Genomic DNA, 8,956 nt, shown 5'->3' on the forward strand with positions numbered 1-8,956 from the left:
ATTAGTAAACTTAAGGGAGAACAAAGCAGGCCACAGAATGGGCTTTAAATTAGGGCCACACAACTTCATACAGATGGCTTACTGCTAATTGAAAATTAGGCAGAACTGTGGTTAGTTTAATGACAAGGCGAGGGAACACATCTAGAGCCCGATGGCACAGAGACCTAAATCCAAAGATAGACAAGCTTTGCTTGATTATAGTGATTACATCATGCTCATTAGAATTTAAACTAACTAACCCAAACACAGACATCATATCTTTATGTGATAGCTGCAGTCTAGTAAATAGTGGGAAAGGATGTTGTGTATGGGTTAAGCTTGATGAAATAAAACCAGACATTCCTTTTGAACCTGTCTGGCATTGGAAATGAAAACTTCAAAATCAGGCAGTAAAGTTAACTTGTAAAGACACAGGCCTTTGATTGAGAAGCATCTGCACAGTATGTTTTCACCATGCTTTGTTTTACAGGAAAACCACCTCAGCAACTGGGTATGAGAAATCTGTGTGCATTGCTGTCATTGTATAAGACGTCTGTGGGAACATTCCCTTTTCTATTCCATGGCAAGAATGAGTTGGGCCATTGATGACTCATTGTTAACTGATTACTAAATATGTCCTTAGAGGTGCCTGAACCAAGAGAGATAACCATGGCATTAAAACACTTGGCAAACCTAGTTGCAATCTACAGAGCCACCCCGAACACATTCTTGTTTTACTATTCTTTATCTATTTTAAACCCAACTTATAATGCACATTGTGGTGAATTGGTTTGAACATTTGAATAGGACTCTGGCAGACCAGAGAACCAATATCAGCTCAGAATGCAATAACAAACCTCTTTTGAATAAATCCTGGCATGTGATAGTGTCACTGTAAATCAGAACTGACTTGCGGCTTACTAAAAAATTGTACTCCCTTCATGGGCACTCTGATCCTGATACACAACGTCTATTATGATTCGTTTGCAGCATATTTCTTTGGACTTTAATACATTTGAAAAAAATTTGCCTTTTACTCCAAGGATTTGTAGAAAATCTGGACTTTTAAGCGTGTCACTGGTCCTCCAAGTAGCATTGATTTGCTGTGTTGTCAAGGGGAAAGACTTCGTAGTGGGTGGAACTGATTAGTAGGATGTGAGTATTGCCACCTGGGAGGGTGCAAAAATACTTCGGAAAAAGACTTTCTGTGTCAGAGGATTTGTTAATTGAAGTTCAGTTGAGTCTCGCTTATCCAACATAAATGGGCTGGCAGAATGATAGATAAGTGAAAATGTTGGATAATAAGGAGAGATTAAGGTAAAGCCTATTAAACATCAAATTATATTATGATTTTACAAATTAAGCACCCAAACATCATGCTTTACAACAAATTGAAAGAAAAAGCAGTTCAATACAAGGTAACGTTATGTAGTTTGTATTTACAAATTTAGCACCAAAACATTGCAATGTATTGAAAACATTGACTACAAAAACATTGATTACTAAAAGGCAAACTATGTTGAATAACATAGAATGTTGGATGAGTGAAGGTTGGATAAGCGAGACTCTACTGTACAGTACAACCTTCATATCCACGGGGAATCAATTCTTACACTTACTATAGAAACAGCAAAACAAGGATAATAGTGAACTCTATTGAAATGAACAACTTCCACTAAAATTTACTGTAGAGTCAACCTGGAAGACCTAGAAGATTTCTAGGGAGGTATCTTCTAGGAATTTGCTATGTCCCCCAGGGTGACTCTATGTTAATTTCTGGCAAAAATATACCATGAAGTCCTGGAGATCCTGAAGATTTCCTAGAAAGGACATGTTTTCAGATGCAGATAGGTGAAACCATGGATACTGTTCCCAAGAGTACAGGGCTGCACTGTATGCCTATATTTTCTTCTTATATCTCCAATGGTCATGCCAATGATGGGTGTTTTCCAAGAAAATTTTAATAAACACTAATTAAATCAGATAGATTTCATCTGATATGGTTTGAGGAAAGCCTTTCATCAAATTCACTTTGCTAGCTTGCAGTGAACCTTCTGTGAAGAAATAAACATATTCATTTGGGTTGGGTAAATACAAGCTATAATCTGAAAGCAAAACTATCCAATACTTTCAGAATTCTCAGTATGAACGCCAACAGATTTCTTTTTAAAAAACGGAAAGAAAATCCAAACTCCCCATACAAATGTTGAAACAACAACTGCAATGTTTAGGAAGAATAGTAAGAGCTGAATGAATATAAAAATAGAAAAAGTCCATGTTTAAAACTTTTGCTGGTGCTTATTTTAGAAGATGACTACACAAAGCTAACTTAAAGAGCCAGATTGCGTTTCGCATTTTATTGGCATTTGGGGAAACTTTATACTCTGTCTCTGGAAAAATCAGAAAGGGAAGTGGTTGTATGAAATCCACATAATAACGTATGGGAAAGCCAAGTCGGATTTACAAGGGAGTGGACTGAGCTGGTAAATCAAAGTGTGCTCAGATCACATGGTCCACAATTAATAAGAGAGAGGTGCTCTTCCTGAAAGCTCTGTTTCTCTCTCCTTTATTACCATTTCATTCTCACTTAGGCATGAAATTACTTTTGCCCAACTACTGGTGCAAAATGCAAGGCCAGGGGGAGGGGGGGTCATAAGGGGGCAGATTTGTAAAACAACCACTCAAACACATCATGTTGCAGCCTTCTATTTAAAAGGCAAATAAATAACCCAGCCTTTAAAAATCCAATGTGATTTGTTTTGCTTAGGTAGGAAATAATATTTTATGGCAGACTGTTATAAGACACCAATTCTTTGCGAAAACTGGCATTTCTGTGGCTGGGTTGGGAGGCTCATTTTTAAGCCTGCAGAATAAGCTTACTCGATGTGCTTTTGACTGTGTTCCAGTTTTCCAGCTGTGACTCCCAGTAAAGGATGTTTATAGACAACCACTGACAGAAAGGATTTTGTTTGAAAGTCTTTTCTGTTGCATTCCAAAATGCCAGATAACACACGTGTCAGCATTGTGTCAGACCACGTGATGGGACAGCTTTGGGCTAAATAACGTCGCTCAGCAAAACAGACAGCCTTATAAAGTCAAAAGGGAATGTCAACTTCATCAGACTATGCTTTGCCCCAGAGCATAGAGAAAAATCTTTTTGTGAGGGACTGCAACTCTCTGTACCTTCCAGTGCTGTGGCCAGGCTTTATTTGGGATTTTGGGAATTATAGTTCAGAGAGTGATTCCCCCTCCCCCCCGATATGTTTTTTTTCATATGGAAAATTTTGGATGGATGAATTGTTTGAATCCCCATCTATATTGACTACAAGGTGATGAGAAGACAATCAAATAAAATTTCTATCATCTGTAAAAGAAAAGTAGAAAAGGGAATAAAAGTTTTACTGAAACTGGACAAAGTATGGTCATCATCACAACTATGTCCATTTCACACACACACACATATATGATACATAAGTAAAAATGAGAAAATTCTGTAAAATAAAACTGTAATTCCAAAGTAATAAATGCCGTAATTATATCTCACTTTTTGTTTTAAAAGTTCTGGCCAATCTCTCACAACTGGTATTCTATTTTATCTTACCAATGATAGTGACAAATCTTATTATAGTATTTCAGTAAATTGGTGGAGCCCCCAATAGTGCAGTGGGTTAAACCCTTGTGCTTGCAAAACTGATTACTTGAAGATTGTGTTGCTAACCTGAAGGTTGCCAGTTCGAATCCACACCGATAAGAGCACAGATGAATTCCTTCTATCAGCTCCAACTCCATGCAGGGACATAAGAGAAGCCTCCCACAAGGATGGTAAAAACATCAAAACATCCAGGAATCCCTTGGGCAACATCCTTGTGGACAGCCAATTCTCTCACACCAGAAGCAACTTGTAGTTTCTCAAGTTCTATGATTCTATAAGTCACTCCTGACACACACAAAAAGTAAATGCTAACTGAGAGTGCATCTACAAGGTAGAATTAATGTAGTTTGACTCCATTTTAATTGTTGTGACATAACTCTATGGAATGATAGGATTTGTAGTTTGGTAAGGCATTAGCACACGTATAAAACTATAACTCCCAGGATCTCATAGCACTGAGTCATGGCAATTCAAATGGCATCAAACAGCATTCATCCTACAGTATAGATGTATGAAAGGAAGGACTCCTCCATTCTCATTTTTCATTCCCAGGTGGCTGTAAGGCTACAAACCAATCTAGTTGTCAGATAAGAACATTATACATAAACTTGCAGATTTTTTTCCTGCTGTGTGGAGTATATAGTACTTTTGTTCAAAATTAACCTTATACAGATTATGAAAAAATATATTTAACAACCCAAGACAGCATGACATGAACAAATGAATGGAAAAGAAGAATGAACCCAAATGTGTAGAGAACCTGGGAATAAAATAAAACATGTGCTTTCTATTGCAACGAACATTAAAAAAGACATAATTCTACTACAGAGAAGTAAGACATAATGTATTTGAAATCTGCCCATTACCCGTGTCTTAATAGTAAGGTGCCATTAAAAGAGGTGCCAGAAGCAATGGTCAGATATACCATTTTCACATGGACCAGAAGCCCAGAACATATATAAGAACCTCTGTATCTGCAATCAGTTTTATAGATTTCTGCTCTAATGCCCTAAAATGTCTCCTATTAGCACCCAGTTCTGTAACAGCAAGATGCAAAAACTATTTCACCTTAATTCAAAGAGTTTATGAACAATGAAAGCACAAGCGAAGGATTCTGGAGACCTTATTTAAGCCCATAGGTTTTGTGGGTTCCTTTTTGGCAGTGAAAAGCATTTTAGAGCCAAATCTTCATTGCACTTCTTAAAAAGATGTAGCATTTGTGGCAGTTGGTTTACAGTGCAGAATCTTAAAATGCATTTTCAGCCTCATAAATAAAACAAAGCACCACTCATTTGTCCGTCTGCAGTTTCAGAAGCTGACCATCCAAATGACTATCCAGCTAGCAGTGGCTTCCCAAGTAAGATGGGCAGTCCATTATTATAGAGTACACGTATAATTATGGGCAGTAAATTTGTTTTGACAACATTGCCTACACTGGCCTTAGTAAGCCTTCTCCCAAATCTCTGCACACTTTTCTTCTGACAGTCTCAAGAATTCACTGACTGACATCTTTTTTAATGTGACATGGTGAGACTGAACAGAAACGAAATTTCTTATAGGCTGCAGCAAGGTCAGTGCTAGTTCTGATGCAAAAGAATGTGAGGAACACACCAAAGAAAATTATTTCGGTATTCTTGCTTGGAAGAAAATAATTCAAATCTAAATACAGTGACAGCTTCAGTTTAAAATTTCAAAGGTGATTACAACAGCACAGCGGCAGATACATGTACACACTGACATACTTGAAATCTAAAATTGGATATATAGCAACAATGCAAAAAGAGATACACACACATTCAGAAACATGAAACTATGGGCCCTTCTACACAGGACCGAAAATCTGTGATAAGTAATGTGTTTGCATGAGGCATCCAAACGATGGCTCCGCATTAATTTGACACCTATTTACTTTAATTTTACACCTGTTTAATTTGACAAGCCAGTTCACTCTGCATTAATTTGACACCTGGAAAAATCCAGACCTTAAGCTAAGAGATGGCATCGCCCCCACTGCCCTCTATTTCCCCTCCAAAAAAACATAGCAGAGAGTCCTGCTGACAGCATAGACTCCTCTGCAGAGTACTCCTGGTGTACTCATCATAATTCCACATTATCTGATTTGAACTGAATTATCTGACTCTACACTGCCATATATCCAGTTCAAAGCAGATAATCTGAATTTTATACAACTGTGTAGAAAGGGCCTTAATGACTTTTATTTATTTATTTATTCAAATAGGCATACATTTATAAGTGTTTGTTGTATACATTGCAATGCTTCCAAGCTATTAGTGTTCCATAATCATTTCTCAGATAATATATTTTCTTTAAGGGGTCACAGTCTTCTATTTAAATACAGTGTTCCCTCACTTATCGCTGGGGTTAGGTTCCAGGACCACCCGCAATAAGTGAAAATCCACGAAGTAGGGACACTATATTTATTTTAATATTTATACATTACTTTGTAGTTATACACTCTTTTAAGTCTTTATCAACCAATCGTGTGTTGAAAAATCGGCTCCTTCTCCTCCCGCTGCCACTCAGGCTCCTTTTCTCTCCCTTTGGTTTCTCCTTCCTCCCTTCCTTAGGCTATAAATTGTAATTTTTCAAGATTTATAATAGTCTTTTAGAGTTTATTGAAAAACCGTGAAATAGCGAATCTGCGAAAAGTGAACCGCAAAGTAGTGAGGGAACACTGTAGTACATATTGTTGTACATATATCATAGGCTCCAAACTAATATCCGTTTCTTCCTTGTCTACAGTTTTATAGGTTCCCCTATATACATTTTCAGATTAATTTTACATTGAGACGTTGGATCATTGGTTGCCATGCATTGACAAAGTTTTCTAAAAGTTCTCCTCTTAAGAGTACAGTTAGTTATCGTGCTCTCTTCGGCAGCACATATACTAAAATTGGAACGATACAGAGAAGATTAGCATGGCCTCTGTGAAATTTCTTCGAAGAAGGGTTCCCATCTGAGGCAGTTCTATTCATTGAGTTTGAAGGTCTGAGTTTTCAGAAATATGACTACAGGATTCTTAGATACCTAAAAGATGGAAGCAGTATTGTTCTGTAGTTCCTTCCCTGTACGGCTAGTCTGTCCAGTCTTCCTAGAGAAAATACAAAACCTGTGGTATTCCATCAAATCTGCCCCAGATCAATGAATGGATCTGCTTTGCACCATGGACCAGAGTACAGAAAAAGTTTTTGGATAGGGACCACATCACATTGTCTTCTGGCTCCATTCTTTATGATCCAGGGCTACATTCGGCAGGGCTTTGTCTTGGCTCTGTCCTGGAAGCATTCTAGGACAGATCCAGAGAACATGGGAGGCTTCCCATGTTCTCATTGCTTAGAATGGGTCCAACGTGTGAGAAAGCTAGATGGCAATGCTTTTCTCTGTGTGATGGGGAAAGTGGCAATGCGGGCAATGCAGGGCAATGGTTTCCCATGCTGCCCCACAGATTCACCACACTGCCCGGCGAACCCCCCCCCCCCCCCCACTGTCACCTGCATTTGGGACCTCCATGTGATGAGGTCCTATAGGTATCAGAATTCTTTCCTCACCAAATTGAAAGAAGTAATCTTACTTCTTAGTTATGATATATGGCATTGCTCTGAATGCATCCATCCTTAACCTGGAGGCAGAACTATGGCAGTGACTTAAACAAAACCAGCTAGCAATTGTGTGGTCACCAGTGTGTCCCATGCCAGCCCTAGCCCTCTGTCCACCAAACCACTGTGTTATTTTTGCCCTAAAGTATTTTTGTACTTCTGGCAACACAGAGGTCCTTTCAGGTCTTCTGATAGCTCTTTCTCATGCATGGGCAATGCTGTTTGGGTGACACAAGCATTATCCTTCATACTGAAAACAGAAAAAAAATAGTTTTTTCAGCAGTCAGTGCAGGTAAGTCTGCATTTCTATCTTTATGTTGGCGACAGCCAAAAATATTTTGCTGCTTGAAGCCGGGGAATAATGATGCCCCAAATGAACAAGATTTCTCCAAATCAATACTCATTTGCTGATGTTCACATTTTAAAATCTTTTTCTGTACCCCCTATATAGTGAAAGCAGTTGTTGAGTGCCAACTGGATATTTTAGAAAGACGTCAATGTTCTATGGAGGACAAAACTGGTCTATTGACTTTTCAGTCCAATCACAGCTTACAACCCAGTGATGTGGTTTTATATTTTATGCCAAACTCTCATTTCACCCTGTGCCCTCTTCCAAGGCACATTCCAGTCTTTTTTCGTTAACTAGCAGCTTTTTCTCTAATTAAAGAGGTTTTTACGAGCCATCTTTCCAATAACAGGAAAACAACCACTTGAATATATCCAGCATCCTAAAAATGTGCAGGGGGGAAAATAGAGCTGTAAATCTTTGTTTATGCTGGTTTTTCCCCAGAAGATCTCTTCCTGAATCTAGAGAGAGCCAGTATTAAAAATATAAAGATGGAGAATAGAATTTTAAATAACGTAGACGAATGTGTACTTAAAATAAAGTATTTGTCAATTTTTCCAATACTATTAGTATTTTACAAGACAAATTGTGAATAATTTATGTAGCAGTAATCAGAGCTAACCATTGTTGTTCATTACCTTCCACCATGGAAAAAAAGTCTGAGCAATTTTACAATATTGTTGTAAGACTGGTTCTTAAAGTCCCCAACACCTTCCAAATCTATCTAACCTCCCAAATATTTTAATGGAGTAATTTTTGCTCCAAAACCACACACACAAAGCCCCTCAAGCATACAAAAACATGAAAATAGCCCTTCTCTACAAGTATTCCAGGAACCAATACAATCCCCAAATTTCTCCATTGTCAACTACCATTCAGAATGCTATCAAGAAGTGGATGTCACATACTTCTTCTAGTGAAAAGGATTGCAGAGGAAAATGGTGGCCTATGGATTGATTCTCTATGAAGTGAGGTGGGGTGGAAATTGTAATCTCCTTCTGTAATGACCAAAAAAGTACATATGCTGGCATAGTAGGAGGTAACTTTAGCATACGCTGGCTACAAAATCCAGCCAGAAAGTTGTCGGTGAAAAAAGACTTATTGAATGGCTGGAATATGAACAGCACTCCATTGCAACATCTAAAGGTGGTAGTGCAAATGCTGGTCACCTCAAGGCTGGACATCTACAATATGTTGTACATTGGGCTATCTCCCTGCCAAATTAAGAAACAATTAGTTAAAAACACAGCAGCCAGATTGGGTAGTAGTACATCTAAAAGTAATTATATTGCACCAATATTAAAAGCATTCCACTAGTTGGGGCAAATAACAAAATGTTGGTTGCTATCTTTAAAGTCCTAC

The 8,956-nt window shown here is 38.1% G+C and overlaps 1 pseudogene; it reads left to right on the top strand.

The window, feature by feature from the left end:
* Positions 1-6,515: 6,515 nt before the first annotated feature.
* LOC134292823 (U6 spliceosomal RNA) lies at positions 6,516-6,613 on the top strand (annotated as a pseudogene).
* The last annotated feature ends 2,343 nt before the right edge of the window (positions 6,614-8,956 follow it).

Source organism: Anolis carolinensis, chromosome 6, assembly GCF_035594765.1.
Source record: "Anolis carolinensis isolate JA03-04 chromosome 6, rAnoCar3.1.pri, whole genome shotgun sequence".
Lineage (NCBI taxonomy): Eukaryota > Metazoa > Chordata > Lepidosauria > Squamata > Dactyloidae > Anolis > Anolis carolinensis.